Source organism: Polypterus senegalus, chromosome 8 (assembly GCF_016835505.1).
Source record: "Polypterus senegalus isolate Bchr_013 chromosome 8, ASM1683550v1, whole genome shotgun sequence".
Taxonomy (NCBI): Eukaryota; Metazoa; Chordata; class Cladistia; order Polypteriformes; family Polypteridae; genus Polypterus; species Polypterus senegalus.
This window is the reverse complement of record NC_053161.1, coordinates 187,862,927-187,869,017: the sequence shown is the minus strand read 5'-3', so window position 1 is coordinate 187,869,017 and position 6,091 is coordinate 187,862,927. Positions and strand designations below refer to the sequence as shown.

Below are 6,091 nucleotides of genomic sequence, written 5' to 3'. Positions count from 1 at the left end.
GAACAAAGAAGACAAAAAACAAAGATTTGACTCCAGCCAAATGAAGAATCTTGGCTGCAATATAACACTTAACGTTCATACCACTGACAACATCTCAGAGGACACAACAACCACACAAGTTTAAACACAAGTATGGACCCAGAAAACATTAAATGACAGACATCCTCATGAATTTGATTAGCTTTGTATGGATAGGATGGCATCAAACAGCTGGCTACGCTGTGGTGATCTGTTTGGTGGCATAGAAGGGTTCATGCTAGCCATATAAAACATACAAGTGTTTTATAAACTCAAGGAACTACAGAAGAAAATGTCTTAAGGATGTTAAACATGACAGACAGGACATGCAGATAAGGCCACAAGGATCAGACTGTCAACTACAGACACAGACAGGCGACATGACAGACACAATCCAATGGCAGTTAATGAGGACTGGCACTGCCATACAAACTAATAGACCTACACAAACCAGTGATTAGAAAGATTTAGAAAATGGCACACCTCACTGAACAGTAGCTATTACACCACAGATGGACCCCAAAGGTCCAGGACCCTTATGAAACCTAAAATTAGTCAGAGCCTCAGAAGTTGAAGTCAGGTGTTGAGGACTTTAGGCCCCCTTCTCTAGCTGTGATCTCTAACTGTATTTAGACCTGCTCATTGGCCATTATAGACCATGTGACATAAGGTCACTCAAATTTACCCATAATGACAATGGCATCAGCATCACTTACAGTATATTTATTCTCCGCTGTTTCACTTCATGCATTGTCTCTTGTTTGTTTTACACTCTTGTTAGTAGTTGGTGGGAGACGAGCATGTAAGAATTTCTTTGAATCATGTACTGATACATAACAATAAACTTAAAATTGACCTTGAAGTTAAAGAAGCTTGGTTCTGCCATTTCTCCCAAGACTAAATGAAAACTAGCAGTGTGTCAAAATGGCAGCTGGCTGATGGGGTCAGTCTTGATGTTCATGTGCAGGATGCTTTGTGTTGAGGTGTCTTTATAAGAGTCACTGGTCACATTCAGGTGAGAGCTGCAGGGATCATGTCCATCTGTAGGCCTCACAATGACTGCCGGATGAGCATCTGTTTGTGTGGAGGATGACATTTGGTCTGACAATTCATTTTGTTAGCACTGTGGATCCAAAGAAACTTACAGAAGTCACCATCATAACTGCATCTACGACAGAAATGTGAAAGAGGAGCACTGGATGGGAAAGTGGCACCCTGGGGGCTGATGAGGACTCACTAGACAACATTCCCATTTAATCTTATTTATTATAAGACTGCATGTCCTCATTTCAGTTTGTCAGAATGCAGAAGAGCAGCCTTGACAGCTGACAGACAAGCCGAGTCCTGCTGTGGTGTGAGGTGCGGCATCACAGCTGACAACGCCTGCCAAAGTCGAGGGGTCTGCTGCTGCTACTGCTGCTTCATTGCTGTTAGTCTTTCAATTCCTTTTCTGGAATTTCTTTGAGTTGCTGGAGGTTCCTTAGTGGCATTGATGATGGCAGAGATGTGCTGGTAGGATTGGAGATGAGATCTGTGCTGCAGAGGAATGTAAGAAAATGTCAGAGATTTTGAACTGAATATGCCATGTTGTGACAGCTCTGTTAGATACAATGTGACAAGTGATGCCGCTCACTGCTTTATTAACAAACTGCTGCTGACGTTACTTAGCACAAAGTTCACCAGAGGTAAAGCACTAACACCATCTGATTAGATCTGAATTGCAATCTTGTCAAACTTAATGAGTCTGCTTCTCTAAATGAGGCGACTCCATCTGGTTTGTTAACTTCACAGCAGGTCAGGTCAGGGTGGTAGTCAGGCTGGGATTGTTAGATCTGAACTGAGCCTCAAATGAAGAGCCAGTGATGAGTGGTGGGCTCTGAGACTGACAACAAAACACAGTCCTGTCCTACTCACCAGTCTTTATCATCGCTGGTATCCTTAATGTCCACATTTACATCTCTAATATAAGTTCTATTAATTCTGTTATTTCTTCAACTCTTCATTTTTTTATTGTGAACTTTTTCTACCCTTTAAATGTTTCTGATTCTAATTCAGAACTTTGTCTTTCATGTATTTATGTATCTGTTAGTTGGTGTTTAATGTTTGGCATCGGTTTCTATTCAGTGTTATTAATGGGATCTTTTTCTTTAGTTTTCATTCCTATTATGATTATTAGTGAACTGCTTTGAGCACAGGAAAGGTGCTCTATAAATAAACTGTATTCTTACTGAGATCATGTCAAAGTGGCGAGTCCTCACTGCTGTAAAGTGAGTTCTGTGACGAGGACACGTGTGGTGGTCTTCTCAGAATGGAGAGGCTGGAGGTGAACTTTCAGAATCTTTTATTGATAAAGAAGCTCAGTTATGAAGAGCTGACATGCAGGATGGCTTTAGGAATCTTAAACAACAACAACTTCAACATTTATATGTGCAGGACACATTCATACATATGTAGAACTCAAAGTACTTTACAAACAGTAAAATAAAATTAAAGTTAGGAAAACAGTCAAATGGAAGAATCCCCAGTTAGTTTAGTTTTAAGTTTTATTGTCACATCTACAGAGTTCAGTGAAACTCTCACTTGCATGTTTAATCACCGCTCTCTGCTGCCATGATGAGTGTTTTATATTTTGCTGTGTTGGTACAGAAAATAATTAAATAATTTAAAAAATAAAATAAAAAATGCCTTTTGAGACAGAGGCCATGCTTCTGCAGTGTTTACAAGGGTTGTTTGAAATAATAGCACCAAAAAAAATGAATGGTATTAGAACAAAAATATTTAGGATAAGCATTATTTTCTGCTTTATTATATTTGAATTAATAAAAAACTAACACATTATTTGAGTTGATAGAACTAAGCTTGTAGCCCAAATCTGAACTTTAATTCCAGGTGAGCTCAGATTTAAGTAGCCTCCTTCACTAAGGCCCACTGTGTTTCATTTTATATAAATGATGTTCAGAAAGACAATGTGAGCCCTCCTGTTCCATCGTATCCCATTCACCCAGAAATCCCACTCTTAGTCATGTTAGATAATGCATATAACTATAAAAGTACAGTGAAGAATAGACAAAAAAAAGTTTTTTAAACATACACACCTTTACAAACCTCCCATTCCCTTGTCATATTCTGACCTACATTCAAAGTTCCCTTCCTTCCAGGTTGTATCCCCCTCTACTACACACACCCACATACAGATAAATAAAAACCGACAAACAAAACTGAACACAATAATGAGTTTACATTCCAGGGATCAAGTGCAGTTACAAAGCTGTGATAAGTTGTCAACATTGATGTTAAAGTTTAAAATAAGGGGATTGTGAAATTAACTGTCCTGTGAACAAGTGAGCATCCTGGTGTGTCAGAATGGCAGGCCGATCTTCTGATCTGAACTCATTATGATGAACGATGTAAAGGTGGGTTTCCTCTTTTCATTTGGACCACTACTTTAAAGCACAGCTCGTCATCACTGGCCAATTCCAGCAGACTCCTCTGTACTCCAAACCAAACATGTCGCTCCCTGCACCTGCTTCAAAGCGCCACCTTTTTCTCATATCTGTCTGTCAGTTCAGGGTCACATTAAAGCCCCCAAAGCACTCTGGGATCAAGACTTTAAAAGGGTAGTAAAACATTTAACACAAAGAAAACAGCAGCAAACAATAAATAAAAAGGACTTACCTAAAAAGTCAATCCAAGGAAAGTGAGGTCAACATCAAAATCCTCCAGAACGAACCACAGCAGATGAAAGAGAATTTTTTTTTGTAATGTTAACAATTGTTTTTTAAGTTTGCACTTTGAATTCAGTGTTATTGGATTTTAGATTCATGCATTTTATTTTTTAAATTATTTAATAAAGTAACTGGATGATTTTTGTTATTTGTTTAATATAGCAATTGTTCATATTGTTTAAATTATTGTTGTCTTGTATCTATAGATTCTTTTTTTAAACTTTAATTGAATTTATTAAAATCAAATAAAAGTTCATACACATAACTCAAGTTTTACAAAAAGGAAAAAAAAAAAAAAGAAAGGATTCGAAACAAATCGACCCTCACCCCTGAGAAAGAGAGCCAGGCCAGCAGAGTCAAACTTTATGTTAGTAAAAACAAATGAATAGATAAAATAATAAATAAATAAAGATAAATGGAGTAAAAGAGGGGGGAGAACCTGCTTCCTCAATTTAAATGCTTATTCTAAAATGTTATTGATCAGATCCTGCCTGGTTTTGAAAAAGTTCTGCAATCCTTTAAGTAAGAATTTATTTTTTCCACTTTCAAATAGTATATCACATCAGTTACCCACTGACTTAAATGAAGAGAGTTAGGATTCTTCCATTTTAGCAAAATAAGTCTGCGTGCCAATAGTGTAGTGAAGGCAATCACAGTTTGTTTGTCCTTCTCCACTTTAAACCCCCCTGTGAGCCCACCAAACACCAAATGGGTTAGGAGGGATTGTGACACCAGGGCTGTCTCATAGACATTTACAGATTTTGGTCCAGAATGAAGTTAATTTGGTGCAGGCCCAAAACATGTGACCAGTGAAGCTGGAGCTTGATTGCAACGTTCGCAGGTTGGATCTTGCCCTGGAAACATTTTGGACAATTTTAAATGAGAGAGACGTGCTCAATATACAATTTTAAGTTAACAAATTGTATGCTTTGCGCATATGGAGCTCGAGTGGATTCTTTACATTGCTACTTTCCACTCCTTTTCTGAAATGTTGAGTGAGAGATCCTTTTCCCACTGTACTCTTCAATCTTTGAAAAGGAGGCACTGTAAAATGGTTTTGTATATTACAGAAATGCTGTCTGAGCCCTCAAGACTGATCAATATTTTTTCCAGCATAGAGGTAGGTGGGAGGTAAGGAAAATTGGACAGGTCTTTGGATACGTGGATGTTTTGAATTCCAAATAAATGAGGTTATTGTTGAGTCTAATTTCTTAAAAAATGATCTATTAATTGTCACGCACAAGTGCATGGGGAGCAGCTTAAGAATCCGACGGCAATGGTGGGATACTAACCTCTCTTTTCTTGTTCCTTCAGAAAGACCGAAGCACAGCTGCCATAAACAGTCCTGGAAGTCTTTTTGTACCATCCATTTCCAGGTCCTTTCTAACCTCTGGTCCCTCAATGATGACATCACTTTCTCATCAACCATCACAACTTTCCCCATCATTTCATCACTTCCTGTCCTCCGTTATAAATTGTCCGACCTGCCTTATTTTTTTTTTGTCTGTTGTACTGGGAAGAAAACACTGATGTGCTCTTATTTGCTTTACAGTATATATTGGGCCTAAAAACCCCAAACTTTTATACTTGTGTGTGCTTTTTTATTACATGATATATATATTGGAATGTTTTGAAATAAAAAGAGAAGCTTATGAAGGATACTCATCTTGACAATGTTAATTCTTCCAGGTAGAGTGAGATGAAGGGTTGACCATCTATGCAAGTCTTGCTTAATTTTTTCCATACACATGGCAAAATTTTGTTGATAAAGAGCTTTATGTTTACTTGTGATGTTTACCCCTCTGTATTTAAACTGATCTGCGATGATAAAAGGAAAGGTGTCTAATCTAATATAGTGTGCTGGAGAGTTCACTGGAAAGAGTAGACTTTAAGTCAAATTAATTCTGAGACCAGAGATCTTTTGAAATTCTGTTAAGTGCTGTTAAGACTGCAGTACCATATCATCTGCATATAGAGAAACTTTCTGTTCAAGTCCTTTTCTGATAGTCCCTTTTATCTCAATAGCATTTCAACAGTGAATTACGATTGGCTCAATGGCGATTGCAAAATGCAATGGTAAAAAGGGGCATCCTTGTCTAGTACCATGTTCTAGTTTAAAGTAGTCTGAATTAATGTTGTTAATACAAACTGAAGCTTCTGGATTGGTATACAGTAGTTTGATCCATGTACAAATATTCTGGCCAAACCCAAATTTCTCCAATGTAGTGAAAAGGTAGTTCCATTCAACCATTTCAAATGGTTTTTCTGCATCCAATGATAATAATATCATTTGACTGATCATTTTTGTCTTCAGTCCTAATCCTAGTTAGAAACCAAAACTCATAATT

General features: G+C 37.6%; 1 long non-coding RNA gene across 1 annotated transcript; it reads left to right on the top strand.

The window, feature by feature from the left end:
- The first annotated feature begins 1,503 nt into the window (after window positions 1-1,503).
- Window positions 1,504-5,325, top strand: LOC120533655. The gene is made up of 2 exons (XR_005634592.1): window positions 1,504-1,566; window positions 5,058-5,325. It is a non-coding gene; the product is annotated as an uncharacterized LOC120533655 (long non-coding RNA).
- The last annotated feature ends 766 nt before the right edge of the window (window positions 5,326-6,091 follow it).